This window comes from Macaca mulatta, chromosome 4 (assembly GCF_049350105.2).
Source record: "Macaca mulatta isolate MMU2019108-1 chromosome 4, T2T-MMU8v2.0, whole genome shotgun sequence".
Lineage (NCBI taxonomy): Eukaryota > Metazoa > Chordata > Mammalia > Primates > Cercopithecidae > Macaca > Macaca mulatta.
In genome coordinates, this window is record NC_133409.1 from 79,038,280 (window position 1) to 79,056,671 (window position 18,392).

The following is an 18,392-nucleotide window of genomic DNA, read 5'->3' on the forward strand; positions in this document are numbered from 1 at the left end:
AATCCAAAAATCAAATCAGTTGAGGAAGTCCAATATTTGAATGACAAGGAGTTCTAGAAAGGGAAAACAGGGGAAATGAAATTATCAAAGAAATTTCCCAGAACAGAGTGAGTGTCTACCCAGAGCCAAGCATCAAGGACAAAAAATACCCAACACCAAAGCGCATCACTGTGAAGTTGTAGATCACTGATGACAAAACAGTGAAAAATCAAGCTAACACAGAGGATGAGGAATGAGAATGGTAATGTTTCTCTGTATAAATAATCTATCTATCTATCTATTTATCTATCTATACACATGCACACACACACATCAGTGGCTCATGCCTATAATCCCAACTACTCAGGAGGCTAAGGCAGGACGATTGCTTTAGCCCAGGAGTTTGAGGCTGCAGTGAGCTATGATCACACCACAACACCCAGCCTGGGGACCGAGTGAGACCCTGTCTCTAAATAAATAGTCTAAATTTTAAGAAATGATCAAATTGATGCTGAAAATATTTTAAATAAGTTTTAGCAGACCTTTCTAATAAAATTTCTAAGAAGAAGCTATATATATGTGTGTGTGTGTGTGTATACATATATATGTGTGTGTGTGTGTGTGTGTGTCAGGTTTGTCAAAGATCAGATGGTGGTAGATGTGCAGTGTTATTTCTGAAGTCTCTGTTCTGTTCCATTGGTCTATATGTCTGTTTCGGTATCAGTACCATGCTGTTTTGGTTACTGTAGCCTTGTAGTATAGTTTGAAGTCAGGTAGCATGATGCCTCCAGCTTTGTTTTTTGGCTTCGGATTGTCTTGGCTATATGGGTTCTTTTTTGGTTCCATATGAAATTTAAAGTAGTTTTGTTCTAAATCTTTGAAGAATGTCAATGACAATTTGATGGGAATAGCATTGAATCTATAAATTACTTTGGGCAGTATGGCCATTTTCATGATATTGATTCTTCCTATCCATAAGCACAAAATGTTTTTCCATTTGTTTATGTCTTCTCTTATTTCCTTGAGCAATGGTTTGTAGTTCTCCTTGAAGATGTCCTTCACATCCCTTGTAAGCTGTATTCCTAGGTATTTGATTCTCTTTGTAGCAATTGTGAATGGGAGTTCATTCATGATTTAGCTCTCTGCTTGTGTATTATTGGTGTATAGGAATGCTTGTGATTTTTGCACATTGATTTTGAATCCTCAGACTTTGCTTAAGTTGCTTATCAGCTTAAGGAGTTTTGGGGCTGAGACGATGGGGTTTTCTAAATATAGAATCATATCATTTGCAAATAGAGCGAACAGGTAACTTACAGAATGGGAGAAAATTTTTGCAATCTACTCATCTGACAAAGGTCTAATATCCAGAATCTACAAGGAACTTAAACAAATTTACAAGAAAAAAAACTCCCATCAAAAAGTGGGTAAAAGATATGAGCAGACACTTCTCAAAAGATGACATTTATGTGGCCAACAAACATATGATAAAAAGCTCATCATCACTGATCATTAGAGAAATGCAAATCAAAACCACAATAAGATATCATCTTATGCCAGTCAGTTGATTATTTAAAAGTCAGCAAACGACAGATGCTGGCAAGGATTTGGAGAAATAGGAACACTTTTACACTCTTGGTGGGAATACAAATTAGTTCAACCATTGAGGAAGACAGTGTGGTTATTCCTCAAGGATCGAGAACCAGAAATACCATTTGACCCAGCAATCCCATTACTGGGTATATACCCAAAGGAATATAATCATTCTACTATAAAGACACATGCATACATATATTTATTGCAGCACTATTTATAATAGCAAAGACGTAGAACCAACCCAAATGTCCATCAATGATAGACTGGATAAAGAAAATGTGGTACATATCCACCATGGAATACTATGCAGCCATAAAAAAGAATGAGATCATGTCCTTTGCAGGGACATGGATGAAGCTGGAAGCCATCATCCTCAGCAAGCTAGCACAGGAACAGAAAACCAAACACTGCATGTTCTCACTCATAAGTGGGAGGTGAACAAAGAGAATACATGGACACAGGAAGGTGAACAACACACAGGGGGGCCTGTTGGGTGATGGGGGGCAAGGTGAAGAAGAACATTAGGAAAAATATCTAATGCACCTGGAGCTTAAAACCTAGATGACAGGTTGATAGGTGCAGCAAACCACCATGGCACATACATACCTATGTAACAAACCTGCACATTCTGCACATGTATCCCAGAACTTAAAGTAAAATAAAATAAAGTATGTAAAAGACTACCAAAAAAATAAGAATACATATTATTCTAAATGGCAAAAGGAGACTGGTAAGAGATTGTTCTAAAGAGGTAGCAGCCCCTGCATCATGAAGAACCTTTTTCTGTGAAGTTAAGAAATGTAGGCCGTATCTTTCCTATATTTCCGAAAATGTGAAGGACCACTTGCATTAGAAGCACTTGTTTTGGAGTCCCAAAAATTGACATTTTAAACAGAACCCCAGGTAATTACATTTTGGGATAATTTTGAGAATGCCAGCTTAGACCAACAGTAATTACCAGAAGAGTTTGAACTAAGGAGCAATAAATCAGATTTCCAGAGACCCCTCCTTTCTATTCTGTCCCCAGCCCACCCTTCCCCGAGTCATTCCAATGCAGGACCAGCAGCATTGTTTTGTAAGTCAACTGCACCATTTCCTATGGAAAAGTTAGGCCACTTGGCCTCTCAATGCTGGAAAGGTTACTGGAAGTGGCCCTGGTTCCTGGAGCATCATGCTCTATCTGATTCACAGAACACAGCAAGGTAACATCATCCTGGGACAGAGAATGGAATAAATGCTAAGTTTTGTCTGAAAATCTGAAGCTGGTTTTGAAAGTTTGTTGTTTGTTGTTGTTGTTTAAATTCCATAATAACAACAATTAAAATAGTTATCTGAGGTGGTCAGTGCCATTTTTGCAAATGCTGGAGGAAGTAACCAGGAGAGAGGAAATCCTCTGGGCGGGTCTCAGAGCCTACCTGGAGTTGTTTTCATTCAGAATTTGGTGACATCAGTTGAGGGAGGGAGATGGGCTGTCTCTAGAGATCCTGGTGAGTAACAACCATACAGAAGCACAGAGCATCTCAGGAAACTTAAAATAACAGCAACAAGAACAAAGTGTCCTTCTCATTACATGGTTTTCAAATGGGCCCACTGCTTCCATAGACCTTATGTGTATGGTTTCTTTTGAATAAACACAGAAATGGACCCTCCCAATCTTAAAACTTGAGAAACTTACATTTGTCTACCCTGAGTTCTTTTCTCAGGACACCAGCCATTAGGCCTCTCAGATAGAGTCAAGGAACGGAAACTTACCCATTCACCACATCTGGGAAACATCAGACCCCTCGCCCATCATGACTGCCTAACTGACCAGCTGCTGCCTGTGGATCAGCTCTTCTTCCTTATCCCCTCCCTCTTTCCTGTTTTCTCACTCTTAGTTACATTTCTTCCCTGCTACATAGGCTCCGAATTTTAGTCAGCTGAGGAGACAGATTTGAAACTGATCTTCCATTCTCCTTGGCTACAGCACCTGAATAAAGTCTTCTTCCCTGGAAATTCTCAGTGATTGGCTTTCCGTGTAGCCAGCAACAGGGCCTAGACCAAACCCCTGGCGTCTCAGTAACTGCTCCCTAGAGGGCAAGGGAAATGACTGAGTGACTTAATGAAACCTCCCCCTGCCTTTGAGAACAAAGAAACTCTAGGCAGTGATTCTTAAAGTTTAGCATACATCAGAATCACCCAGTGTTTTAAACACTGATAGCAGAGCCCCATTCCAGAGTTTCTGATTCTGTAGATCTGGGTACAGCTTGAGAATCTGCATTTCTAACAAGCTCCCAGGTGACGCTGATGCTGATGCCTAAGGGACCACACTTTGAGAATGACTGCCCAGTGGTAGGTAAAGGAAATCCTCTCATCAACGTATTTTTTTGCTTGGGCAGTGGCCTCATTACCTTTCCCATGGAGAAAAACTAGGAATGTTGATGAGATGGATGTTGGGATCATGCTGAAAACTCTTCTTTTTTTTTTTTTTTTTTTTTCTTATTTGAGACAGAATGTCACTGTGTGGCCCAGGCTGGAGTGCAGTGGTGTGATCTTGGCTCACTGAAACCTCTGCCTCCTGGGTTCAAGCAATGCTCCTGCCTCAGCCTCCCAAGTAGCTGGGATTACAGGTGCGCACCACCACGCATCGCTAATTTTTGTATTTTTAATAGAGACGGGCTTTCACCATGTTGGCCACACATGGTGAACTCCTGACCTCAGGTGATCCACCCACCTTGATGTCCCACAGTCCTGGGATTACAGGCATGAGCCACTGTGCCCAGCCTTGAACACTCCTCTTGAAGCCAAGAAACAGACTTGGGCCTACCTGATCAGACAATTATGCACCTGTTTCTATGAATCAAACCATAAACAACTGATGAGTGACTCATAATTATAGCTACCACTTATTAAGTGCTATCTATATGCCAGGCATGGCATGTACATTTAATCATCACAGCAGCCTGCTACCCCCTCCACACTAATCTTCTCAGGCGTATTCCCACCCCAGGACCTTGGCAGAGGCTGGACCCTAGACCTATGTAGAGGAAAATAAATATCTTTTCTTCCCATCTTAGGTTCACAGCTGAGGCCCCTATAATAGAAGACAGATGAATAAGAGAAAAGTATAAAAATGTATGTAATGTAAGTTTTACATGGCATGGGAGACTTCATAAGAAAATGAAGACCCAAAGAAACAGGTAAACCTGTGTATTTTTTATGCTCAGTTTGATGGAGAACTATGATTGGACAAAGGGACTATGACCTAATGCTAATAAACTGGGGGAAACTTAGCAAGGGTTATTTGCCCAAATTTTTCTCTGTGTCCCTGGGTCTTCAGAGATAAGGATGTACCTTTCCTCTGCGTATAGGGAGGGTACCTCTTGAATAAGGGTCTTATGACCTGCTTCAGGGGAAAGTCAGAAAAATCCTTCTTAGGTTTAATTTGACCTGTTTCAGGCGAGAAGAGGGGAAGGTAAGAGTGACTTTTCTGCTTCTGCTGTTTTCTTTAATTCCAAGGTTCATACTTTGGGAAAATATGTCCTGAAATCCATCACCTGGAACGTGCTTCCCCCACACATCTCTCTCCGGCTCTTCTTTAAGGGTCTTGCAGATACCATTTTGTCAGAGAGGACTTCCCCTTCCCTGGTCACCCCATCTAGACTCTTAGCCCCACCCCTGTCCCCAACCCACCGTCACTGCTTTATTCTCTCTCCTGAGCATTTATCGCTAACATTCTATATGTTTTGCTTGTTTATTATCTGTCTTCCTTATTAGCACATAAGCACAAGGGCGAGGATTGTGTCTGGTACACAGAGTCTAGAACTATTTAGCAGGTAGTTAGAGGCAATACTTATTGGTAGAATGAACAAACTAAACCTTTAGAGAGCCAAGCCTTACTTGGCAGGGATGTGCAGAATTTGGTAACATGATGATTAGAACCCATCAGTTAGAAAAGCAACACATCTGACATTATTTCCTTGGTGGGAGCTGTTTGAATATGTGGGAAGAAAATATTAATAAGTAGAAATTAAAACAGAGAGGATGAGAAGTAGGGAATGAGGAAGAAGCAGGATGGGCTAAGAGGAAGTCTGGGCCATAGCACTACTTACTTTGGCCCTGGGGACACTTCTCCCTGAGTCTCCTGCCGAGGGTGGCTCTGGGCGGGTAGATATGTCACCCTGGCTCTTACTGGGGACAGAAAACAGCTGCTGCAGTTAGCAAGCCTGGAGAACCCTGTCCAGCCCAGGTGCTGGAAAGCAGGGTTCATTTCTGAAATGACAAAGAAGGGTTCGCTGAAAGAGCGGCTTTCAAATAGCCAAACCAGCTGACTCTGGAGGGAGCTAGAACTAGGTTTTCACCCAGAAGCAGCGGCCGGCTCAGCAGCATGGCGGCATTGAAGATGCAGGGTAAGAGAGAGGGCATTGGGTAGAAGCTGGCTGCGAGCCAGCCACCAGACTCCTGAGGCAAAAGGAAGACTCTGAACCTACCATTTAACTGCGTAAACAGACTCTGGTTGGAAACATTGTCCGACAGAGCCCATGCCACGTGGAAAATATTAAACATTTCCTCTCTTGGCACCTGTTTCTAACAGACTGGAGTGTTGACTATTTTGCAACGATACATAAATTTGGTTTGTTAGCGAACTCCATGGAGAGTCCACATGCCCTGACCAACGTAGCTTATCTCATATTTAAACAAGAAAAAAAAAGAAAGTGGCTGAAAGGTTGAGTTCACGGCGCTGTAAACACACAGGCAGGTGCTCTGTCACGCTTCACAGCACAGCACCCACATGAAGCAACAGGAGAAGGAACATAAAATACTGTAAAAAGCAACCAACAGACTTCACCCATAGTGATCTGCTGACCACCACTAGATTCAACTTAATTCCATAAACACCAGTGGTAGAAATCAACTTAGAATATAAACTTACTCTTTAAATAAAAGCTAAGAAGTGAGAGTGATGATTGGGCCTCCAGTGGTTAAAGTCCCCTAATTGTAGAGTAGGTAAATTGGCAAACCTTACTTCCTACTCCATCAAGAAATTGGTGAGGACCTACTCTGGGCTGCTTAGGGAAGACCGTATGTTGTGTGACAATAGTCACAAAGCTAAGAGGCAGGCAGCTGCATTCAGCCCAAAAGGGAGTAGCTATCAGGCTAAGGGCTCAGGCTAGGGTAGTGGAATTGTTAAGAGAGGTTACTCCACAATCAAGTTTAGGACATAACAGGTTAAACAAAGTTAAATAGGTCTCTTCTTTTATAGGCTTCTTTTATAGGCTGAGAATCTATAAGAGAAGATAACAGTAGGAAGTGTCTCTCAAATATTTGATTTTAACAGGCTTTTATAAGAGAGCCCACATTAGAAAAAACTGCTCTAAACTTCTTTATTTCATCTGCACCTATGTTGGGGAAGAAGGCTGTGGTCTCAGTGTGATTGTTTATAAGCAAATTTGGTTAGATTGGTAGGAAAAGGGTTGGTCACAACTAGATTAGTGAGTTTCTGAAATGGAAATCAAATTTCCTCAAGCCCCTAAAACTGACTGTGACAAATGGTGACCTAGAGAGGATGCCCCTCCAGATGGGACTCGGGGTTGACCTTTTCTGGATATGCCTCACGCTGCAGGGCTTTAGACAAGACAAATCTACCATCAGATTCTAGTGTGTTTGTTTATTTGTTTTGTTTTTAAAGTGCTGTTTGCAACCTACCAAATTGATTTTATTAACCTTTAAAGGATTGCAATCTGTCATTTGAAAAAACACTAAACTCTATCTGCACCTAAGCATATTGACATTCTTATACCCAGCCAGGGATGGTGGTTCATGCCTGTAATCCTAGCACTTTGGGAGGCTAAAGTGGGAGGATCATTTAAGCCCAGGAGTTTAAGACAAGCCTGGGAAACACAGGGAAACTTTGTCTCTACAAAAAAATTTAAAAATTGGCCAGCATGGTGGGGCATGCCTGCAGTCCCAACTATTCAAGAGGCTGAGGTCTGAGGATTGCTTGAGCCCAGGAGTTTGAGGCTGCAGTGAGCTGAGATCGCACCACTACACTCCAATCTGGGTGATAGAGAAAGACCTTGTCTCTAAAAAAAAAAAAAAAAAAAAAATTATTAAATGCTTTTCCTCAAATAATTTCATGCTCACTATTTTATGAGGTAAGAGAAGAACAAATGTGGATTGGAAGGGCTTTAGGACCATGTCTTTCTTTCAGGAAAGGTAGTCCCTAGGATCTTCTTCAAGCAGTACAAGATCTGGACCAGAGCCCTGGTTTTGAAAAAGAATACAGAGAACCGTGGTTAGAGCCGTTGTTAACATGTTGCTTTTAAATTTTAAATGTGATTTCATATTCTAATCTTATTCTGTAAGCAACTCACATCTATCTATTTCCTATGTTAGTTCTAATCAAGATTACAGATGAACTCCCAGATAACAGGATTGCTTTGGGTTTGGTCTGCAACACACTGGGTGGCTCTTAGGAGTAGGAAAAAGAATTATTTTTCTTTTCCATCTTAGGTTAATGACTGAGGCATTTATAACAAAAGACAGATAACAAGAGAAAAGCATTAACATTTTCTGTGGCACAGCAGCCTTCAGGAATGAAGACCCAAAGAAAGGACTAAACCTGTGTATTTTTTGTGTGTAGGTCGTTGAAGAAGTGGATGGTTGTGGAGAAGTATGAATGGAAAAAGGCCATGTCTCATGGTAATTAACTGGGGAAAGCTTAGTAAGGCCTGTTTGTTCAGATTCTTCTTTGTGTCCCTGTGTCTTCAGAAATAAGGAGGCTTCTTTGTTCTGGGTATGGGCCGGGCATCTCTGGAATGAAGGCTTTATGACCTGCTTCAAGGGAGGTCATAAATAGAGCAGGTAATTTGGCAAACCTTATTTCATATCTTCATCAAGATTCAAGGGAGAAGGGCAAGGGTAAGGTGAGAGAGACCTTCCTGCTTCTGCCATTTTCTCCAGTTTGGGGCCATTGTGTCCTGAACCCTATCACAGGCAATCACAGGGCAGGTAGGCTTACCTAAAGATGTTCTTTCCTTTCCCTCACAATTAGTGTCTTGATGTCAGCTCCTTGATACTGATCCTGGCTCAGCTTCAGAAGAAAAGCAGAGCCCCAGACCCAGGACTCCCATGGTCTCCTGCTGCACTGAGAAAGATTAATGGTTAAAAAAAGTTGAAAAGATTCTCTTCATACCTGCCTACCATATCAGGGAGGCCTGAGCCTAAAAACCCTGGCCCCACCCTGGGGTGTGGTTTACAAGACCAGCCAGAGACCTTACAGGACCTCCTCACCCTCTGCTGTCCCAATGGCACTTCCAATGAATTTTTTATTTATTTATTTTTTATTTTTAGCTAGCAATTGAATGTGATATTTTGCAAAGCACTGTGGTTTTTCAAGCTTTATTTCGAGGGGTCTAGAAAATATTTTTATTTTCAGTTTTCTTTTTCCACTCTCTTTCTTCTCTGCTTGATTCACTTGATTTCCTTCTTAGTATTTTGTCCGTGAAGTTCCTCAATATTGTTCCTTAGAGTAATATCTGAAATATAAAATGCAATCTTGTTTGGAAAATTAAAAGAAAACTATAAGTGCAGATAATGGGGCTTGAGGAGCAGCAGGAGAGAAGTGGGGTAGCTGCAGGGGCTGGAGGGCCATAGTCCAGTGAGAATGGCAAATGATTCGATATAATTTCAAGACTAAAAAAATATAGATTTTTACCATCCTAAATCCATTTAACTGTTCAAATGATTATTGCTCCCCTGGTGTTTATGAAAACATTGCAGTGAAAGGAGACAGACTTACACAGACTTAAAAGAGTTTTTAGAACCCATTAAACCCACTGTCTGTTTTAGTTTTGCCCGATTGTTATGAATCCTAACTTAACCATTTCACTGTCTACAGAAAAGGGACAGTGGCATTCTTTGGTCAAGGGGTGGCTCTGGACACCGCCTCTGCATGCCTAGCTCTGCCAACAACTCTCTAGGTGATCAAGGGCAAGTCACCTCACCTTGCCAAGCCTGTTTCCTCCTTTTAAAATGGGAGGTTGGCTGGGCGCGGTGGCTCGTGCCTGTATCCCAGCACTTTGGGAGGCTGACGAGTGTGGATCACCTGAGGTCAGGATTTCGAGACTAGCCTGGCCAACATGGTGAAACCCTGTCTCTACCAAAATTACAAAAATTAGCCGGGCGTGGTGGCACACACCTGTAATCCCAGCTACTCAGGAGGCTGAGGCAGGAGAATTGCTTGAACCCAGGAGAAAGAGGCTGCAGTGAACTGAGATCATGCCATTGCACTCCAGCCTGGGCAACAGAGCAAGAGCGAGATTTTGTCTCAAAAATAAATAAATAGGTTGGGCACAGTGGTTCACACCTGTAATCCCAGCACTTTGGGAGGCCAAGCCCGGTGGATCACCTGAGGTTGGGAGTTTGAGACCAGCCTGACCAATATGGTGAAACCTCATCTCTACTAAAAATAGAAAAAATTAGCCAAGCGTGGTGGCGCATGGCTGTAATCCCAGCTACTCAGGAGACTGAGGCAGGAGAATCGCTTGAACCCGCGAGGTGGAGAGCCAAGTTCGCGCCATTGTACTCCCGCCTGGGCAACAAGAGCGAAACTCGTCTCAAAAAATAATAATAATAATTAAAAATAAATAAATAATAAAAATAAAAAGTAAAATGAGGGAGCATTCACAATTGTACTCAGGGTATTGTCAGGATTAAATGAAACAATGTGTGGAAAGTCCTCACTAAAACGTCTGTCATCTGGTGAATGCTCAATACATTATATTTTGGGGCACTACATGAATAGAATTACTGCAAGTAAACCAAGATTCAGTGACTGGCAGAGAGTTCCATGAAAGCCCTGCAAGAGACGGAGATGGCAGGGGAAAGCTCCCTGCAGGCCTTTTGCGCCGTGTATTGAACACAGCTGATTTCAACCTGGAGTGATTTGCTCCCCAGGGGACATTTTCACACTGGTGTGTGTGTTGATGGGAGTGGGGAGTGCTACTGGCATCTACTGGGTAGGGCCAGAGATGCTGCTTAACATCCTGCATTGCACAGGAGAGTCCCTGCAACAGAGTTATCTGGCCTCAAATGCCAACCGTGCAGAGGTTAGGACTAGCACAAGAGGACTAGCACAGTCCCTTTAGCCTTTTAGGTCCAGGAGCAATGCTTTCCTTTATGGCTAAAAATAGTTGTAAATGGAATTGAAACCGCCCTTGCAAAGATGATGACAATGAGAGAACTCTAGCATGGCCAACTCCATCTTGCTTCTAGCCTCAAAGGCTGGCTATCCTTGCTCAGTCGCAGGCACAGGCCAGGTTAACCATGGGAGGAATTTAGTTTATAGCTTAACTTTGAAGCAAGGATGATAACAGTTCCTTTCTTAAACGGATCCCCTCCTTGTTCCAGGGCTGAAAACATCTTTGTACGATCAATAAAAGACCACAAGATTAGGATTATGAAGTTGAACCATTTCAAAATAATACAAAAATTGAATAGCCTTCTTGGTTTGGCGGGGGAATGATGGCAGTATACGGAATACACTGACCTTGCCACTTTATGAGCAAAAGGTAGTTGTGGCTTACAAAAGAATGTTTCATAATATCCACAGGAAGTGAATAAAGATTCCCCTGTTGTCCCATTTGAATGCTATGCCACAGTTAGGAAGGTCAAAAAGTTTGATTATAGGGCCACCTTTGTGGTAAGAATGGAGGTTCCAGTAATCTTCATAAAGTTGGTAGAAGTGGGTTGCATAAAATGTTTCAAAGTTAGAATGCCCCTCAGAGCACTGAAACTTTTGGTCATAGAGGGAAACATCTGCAGGCAAATGACTTTATGACGAGCATTATATTTTTCACGATCAGCATTATATTTTGAAGAGCTCCCCAACTGACCATGATATAATAACGACGTCTATCTTCAAAACACTTAGCACTAGAGAGAGGCTTTAATGGAAGCTGAAGATCTGTGCGGTCAGAAAGAAATCTCCTTGACAGCCACATGAGTGAAAAAGACAGCATGGAGTAATGCTCAGTGGTAGGGAGAGCACTGATCCAGGAACCCGAAGATCCCACTGGCTTCTGACTTACTGTGCATGTGGTCTCGGGCAGTCTCCAAGCCCTTTAGTTCAGTCCCGTCAGTAAAATGAGGATGGATGTTAGCATCTGCTCTATGTACCCCAGTGGGCTGTGAACACTTGCGAAAGCTTCACGAATCACTGACTAAACAATCAGTGTCTTACTGTTCTTGTCAAAAGGTAATGAGAGTTAGAATCAAATTGTATCCTATTAAGGAAATATGTTTATAACCAAATTATTTCCTAAGAACTTCATGCTTCCTGGCATAGTCTTTCATTTCTCTCCTAACATAAAATCTGTCCGGAAACCTATGTTTCACTAGGTAGAAAGTTGCATATCCAGTAAACATATTTTCTAATGTCTTATTTTGTGGCCATCTCCTGTGGTCATCTAGATAGGATATTTTGGAGGTGATCCTAGTCAGAGATCTTTTCATGACAATGGAGAGAAACCCACCCAAGTTAGTACAAATGAAAGCGAATTACAAAAACTAAATAAAAAGCAGCAGATCATCTCACATGCATCCCAATCAAAGTAGAGCCACTCTTCATATAAATCTCATCCCAAACCCACAAATGACAAAATCAGCCCCGTCAATTCCCTCAAGCTTATATGACCTTACTGATCCAGTACTCATCACTGATGTACTACAATTTCTTTCTTTTTTTCTTTTTCTTTTTTGAGATGTAGTCTTGCTCTGTTGCCCAGGTCGGAGTGCAATGGTGCGATCTTGGCTCACTGCAGCCTCCACCTCCCAGGTTCAAGCGATTCTCCTGCCTCAGCCTCCTGAGTAGCTGGGATTACAGGCACGCACCACCACGTCTGGCTAATTTTTGTATTTTTAATAGAGACAGGTTTTTGCCATGTTGGTCAGGCTGGTCTGGAACTCCTGATCTCGTGATCCGCCCGCCTTGGCCTCCCAAAGTGCTGGGTTTACAGGCGTGAGCCACCACACCCGGCTGATGGACTACAATTTCTGCATCCCTTAGTTTAATCTCTTTCCTTCTTCCTTCATCTTCTTGCCTGCAAAGCAGATGCCATGCTGTTGTCTCCACATCAGCTTCCTTTTTAGCACTTCAAGTTCAGAGTGCATATCACTAAAGCAATAGAGGGACAAAGACATTGGGAAGGGTACTTATACAGAACCACCTTTGGATAAGGTGCTTAACCTCTCAACGCCTCAGTTTCCTCCTCTGCAAAATAGGAATAATAGTATTCCCAACCATAGTGCCTGATCCATGATGCTCAGCATCAGCCATTGTCATTATTAATTTTAGGGATAGGTAAACGTATGAAACTGACCAAAAGCAGGCATAGAACTGCATAATCCAAACTCTATCAAATTCTAAAATAAGATGAGCTGTATTGAGTTTGTCAGGTACGTTTCCAACGTAGGTGATTTGGCCTCCGTCTTGAAGGAGGTGATGGAAATGACTTGGTGGAGAGAGATGTTTTGGTTTTCAATGGCTATGTAACAACTCATCCCAAAACATAGTGGCTTAAAGCAATAGCAGTTATTCATTTACCTACAATTCTGCAGTTGGGCAGGACTTGGCAGGAATGACTCACCTCTGCTGTACATGGCATCTATGAGCTGGGCCATCCAAGATGACCTTTTTACTTACATGATGGCATATCAGGTAACAGCTGGCCAGGCATCTCTCTTTCCGTGTTATCTCCACCTGGCTAGCTCCGGCTTTCTGTCATCATGACAGTTTCAGGATAGTCGGACTTCTTACAATGTGGCCCGCTTCTCCCAAGTACAAGAGGAGAAGCCTCTAGATCTTGGTGCCTGGACTCGGGAGTCCCAGAAATACTTTTCACCACACTGTATGCATTGCTCGAAACAGGCATAGGGCCAGCCCAGCTTCAAGAGGAGAAGACTGTACAAGCGCATGAGTCTCAGGAGGTGTGGCTTACTGGGCTGCCCATGAAAGAGACGATAACAGATTAACACAGAAGCTTAGCTGCAGGAGATGGTACATGTGAAAATCAAAGCAAAGAAAACACACCAGGATCAGCCAAGATGAGCATGAGAACTGTGAAAAAGACTGGCCTGGCTGTTGTTTTGAGGGGTAGAAATAGAATCTGAGGGTTTATTCAAATCTAAGAGAGTTCTATCATATCCCCTGTACCGTAAGATTTAAAGGTTCAAACTACGGAGTAACAGAAACCCCCCACGTGTCCCTGGAAGCCATTGTCTTTTGAGAATTTGAATAATGTCTTCCTTCAACTCTAGGTCAAATTTACCTGTTGAACTCCTGTCAGTTTTTTAAACTGGGAGGCTCAGGAGCAGATACCAACTGTCACAAAGGCCCTGAGTCAGGCCTCTAATAGGAAGTTCATTTCCATGGTCGTTTTTTTCTTTTGCTGTCTAGTATAGTACTTTTCCTATCTATTTTTTCCCTCTATTTCTGTTTCCTGAAGCAGTAAAACCCTTAGTTTTCATCGGCTGATTATCTTCCATAGGTATAGATCTAGAAAACTTCCCAAGGAAACAGCTCTGGGCTTGATTGATCCAGGGTGCCGTTTGGGGAGCTGCTCTCTGTCCCACGGTGCGGGTGTATGGGGTGGGTATAGGGGAAGATCTGAGGTAGGTGAGGGGGTAGGGGGAGTGGTATTCAGTGTGACTGCTCATCTGGGGCTTGCAGTGTATGCACCAGTGCTTCTCTCTCCTGGCCAAGAAACAGAGAGCTTAGGCCTGCCTCCGAGAGTCACTTCTCTCCCCTAGAGGGCTGGCAGAGCCTGACACCAGCAAGGTGTGCCCGCCACAGAGAAGGCATCACAGCTACATGTTAATTAACCAAGAGGACATGGTCTAACTTCACATCTCATTGTCAGAAAACGTTTTTACCAGAGGACGTCATGCCAGGAATTCAGAATTTGTGCTGAGCTGCGCCCTGCCCTGCAGTTACAGCTGAGAGAAGGTCAAGCCTCCCTCTTCCTTAGCCCCTGCCTCCTCTTGTCTCTGCCTTCTAAGGGAACCACTGCCTCACTCTAGCCCTCCAGAGATTCCATCCCCCTCCTCCTTTCCTCATTCTAGTCACCAAACGTCTCTATGGTGCCTTCAGAATGTGAGATTTTTTTTAATGCACACAGTTTTGTTTTAAAGCAGCGTTAGTCTCGGGGTTCATGAATTAAAACATCACACTTAACTAGACCATTATCTCATTCATGGCTAACTCCTCATGGCTAGATCCCCTGCACCCACTCTTTCTGCCAGTTCCTAGGACTGTTGAAACAGGAATGAGCTATAAACTGGTTTGAGGATGGTGCAGGGAGCTTCAAGATGAACTTTCCTTTTTCTGTTCATCAGAAGGAAAAGAAATTAGATTTTGGAGTCATTTGACAAGGGGTAGGAGCGGGGCAAGGAAACAGTTACTTAATTATTAATAATCTTTTTAGCAGTCGGATAGGTTTATCACTGAGGAAACCCCACGGGAGGTCATGTTACCGCCCTGGCACAGAGGAGTTCCGTCCACAGCTGTTGAATGATGCGTGAGTATCACCCCGCAAGGAATCCCTCCCCTGCTTGGTATTTTATATTTTGTTCCCTCAGTTTGTCCCTTAGGACTCTTCTTCCATCACAGACTGTATCAACGGAAAACAAGAGATGAGTTTCTTAGAAACAGCTTCTGTCAACAGTCCCTGCACCTCCCTCCACCTCCTCTGCCAAAAGTGGTGAGGCTGTAAACAGCTTTTATCAGAAAACTGGCACTTGGAAGACATAAAACCAATTAGGGAGCTGTGAAATGACTCAAGAGAGCATGATTGGAGAGCTAGAAGGACGAATACACACATACCAGACAAGAGCCTTTAAGATGTAACCTTTTGGAAGACAGCATGGATTGTAAATAGTCAAGCTCTAAGTTTAATCATTTGGTAGTTACTGAACTTCTTTAGATACGTGTGTGTGTGTGTGTGTGTGTGTGCTTTGTACAGTTGCTGGGCTGAAGAGATTTATCAAGGGGAAAGTCTAGATAGTTCTTCAGGGAAATGTTTTAGGTGTTCTTTTGCCTTGTGTATTAATCTGCTCAGGCTGCCAGAACAAAGTATCAAAGACCGCGTGGCTTAAACAACAGAAATGTATTTTCTTGCAGTCCTGGAGGATGGACGTCCAAGATCAAGGTCCCAGCAGAGTTGGATTGCCCTCAGGTCTCGCTCCTTGGCTTGCACATGGTTGCTCACCTGCTGCCTCTTCACACAGTCGTTCCTCTTCAGGTGTGGACCCCAGGTGCCTCTCCCTTTTCTTACAAGGATATCAGTCAGATTAGATTAGGGCCCCATCCAATGACCTCGTTTAACCTATTACCTCTTTTTAAAAAATTAAAAACAAATAGAGGCAGGGTCTCACGATGTTGTCCAAGTTAGTCTTGAACTCCTGGGCCCAAGTGATCCTCCCACCTCAGCCTCCCAAAGTGTTGGGATTACCAGCGTGAGCCACTGTGCCCGGCCACCTAATTACCTCTTTAAAGGCCCTTTGACATACACATTTTGGAAGGACATAATCTATCCACAACATCTTGTTTGCTTGCGTTGGGTGCCAAGTAACACTCTTTCTTCCCTGTACCCTCTCTTTCTGCCAGTTCCTACGATTGTTGAAATAGGAATGGGCTGTAAACAGGTGAGGAAATTGTACAGGGAGCTTCCATAGCTTTCCTTTTTCTGTTTGTCAGAAGGAAAAGAAATTAGATTTCAGAGTCATTTGACAAGGGGTGGGAGGGGGCAAGGAAATAATTATTAGTAATCTTTTCAGAAGTTCTGTAAGTTTATCAGAGGAAAACCCGTGGGAGGTCACATTATAGTGTTTTCATTTGAATCTAGGACAAAGAATGGGCTTGGTAGCTATAGTTTCTCTCCAAATCTAGGAATGCATAACACTGGTAGGTTTTAGTCTCCAAGGGTGTCTTGTGTAGCAGTAGAAACCAAATTCACTACAAAGGAGAGGCTGGAGCAAGTTGTCATGTGATGCCGCCAACTTGCCAGGTCAGGACTTGCCACCACAGCCCAACTAGCTGGCAGTCCCCTGCCAGGATACAAAAACCCTTTAATGACCTGCAGAAACCAGATGGCAGGCTTTGCTTTTCAAAGGAAAGAGATCATGTCAGGACCTCTGGAATTAAAGGTCCAGATTATTTTAAAAGGACTGGATATAATGCTGTTTGTGCAAAAGATTTTTTTCCATATTATGTAAGTTTTTCAAGGTGCCTACGATTATTCAGTAGTCTAGAAGAATATACACTATAGAAAGAGATCAACCATGTTTCCTCTGGATGGTGGGATTATAGGTTTCTTCTTTTAATTTACTTGCACTTTGTAATTTTTTAACAAAGAGGTTGACATTCTTAATAATAAAAAGGTTTTTTTCAAAGATAGGAGCATTTTCAATTTGTTATTTTAGTCTTTCACTTACTCTACTAGCACTTGACAGCATAGAAATATCACCTTTATTCAGTGAGTTTGCTCATCAATGCCACATATTAAAATGTGTGTAACTGCCAATGTCTTAGATGAGAGTGACTGGATGTGATGACTTTAGTGTGGCTCTGGGAGACATATCTTCCATATGACTAGGGTTACTGGAGCTCTATGTTTCATGTCCAGGAGAAACAGGTAGGTCTTCTAATCTCTCCGAAGGAAGAAATTTCCTGATAGCTTAATACCTGATTTAACCTTAGCCAACCAAGATACTTTATTTGAAATGCAATTGTGTTTACTTGCTTTCTTTATGAGAATGGGAAATGACATCAGAAAGAAATGATATTGTATGTTTTTGCCTTTACTTTTACGTCAAGGACTACTGAAATCATTTAGTTTCAGAAGCACTTTATCTGTAATAAACACCATCATGAAGAGAGGCTTACATTTCCCTTTTAGGCTACCTAAATACTTTTCTTGTCAAATAATAGCAAATGGAATTATTTACACAATTGAAGCAATTCTTTAATATTGAATACGTAAATTTATCAAGTTTGCCTTATATAGCTACTTCTATTGTGTTTTTGAGAACCATAGAGGTTTTTCATGGAAAAGGACACATCCAGAGATACTGGGAGAGTATGTGTATGATTCAACCAAAGACTTAGCTTTTAACAAGGATAATTTTCTTAACTATAAAAACTCTTATTGACCAAAAATAAGAAAAGGCTTGAGTTAAAATTAGAAAAAAAATTCTTAGAGAATACACTTAAAAACTACTCCTTGGGGCTGGGCTCATGCCTGTAATCCCAGCACTTTGGGAGGCCGAGGAGAGCGGATCACAAAGTCGGAAGATCAAGACCATCTTGGCTAACACGGTGAAACCCCGTCTCTACTAAAAATACAAAAAATTAGCCGGGCGCGGTGGAGGGTGCCCATAGCCCCAGCTACTCGGGAGGCTGAGGCAGGAGAATGGCGTGAACCCAGGAGGCAGAGCTTGCAGTGAGCCAAGATCATGCCACTGCACTCCAGCCTGGTGACAGAGCAAGACTCCATCTCAAAAACAAAACAAAACAAAACAAAACAACAACAACAACAAAAACTCAAAACTTTATTTTAACTCATATTTCATATGTTTGATTTCATATAAACTCACTGAGCTTATTTTGCAGAGGTATGCAAAAGTCATTCTTGTTAGCACAGTGATTGATTCTTTTACTTAATTTGATTTCTTTTCCTTCATAGGGAATATATTAGTTTCCCAAGTCCATTGGAAAACTAGCAATGATAAAACTACATCATTTAGCCGGGCGTGGTAGCTCACGCCTGTAATCCCAGCACTTT

General features: G+C 42.3%; 1 long non-coding RNA gene across 2 annotated transcripts; it reads left to right on the top strand.

Annotated features, from left to right (window-relative positions):
• The first annotated feature begins 4,010 nt into the window (after positions 1-4,010).
• Positions 4,011-17,001, top strand: LOC144340312 (uncharacterized). Of its 2 annotated transcripts, XR_013416288.1 has the most exons (3): positions 4,011-4,751; positions 8,195-8,253; positions 15,036-17,001. It is a non-coding gene; the product is annotated as an uncharacterized LOC144340312 (long non-coding RNA). The 2 variants fall into 2 exon arrangements; XR_013416287.1 differs by having other exon boundaries at positions 4,011-8,253.
• The last annotated feature ends 1,391 nt before the right edge of the window (positions 17,002-18,392 follow it).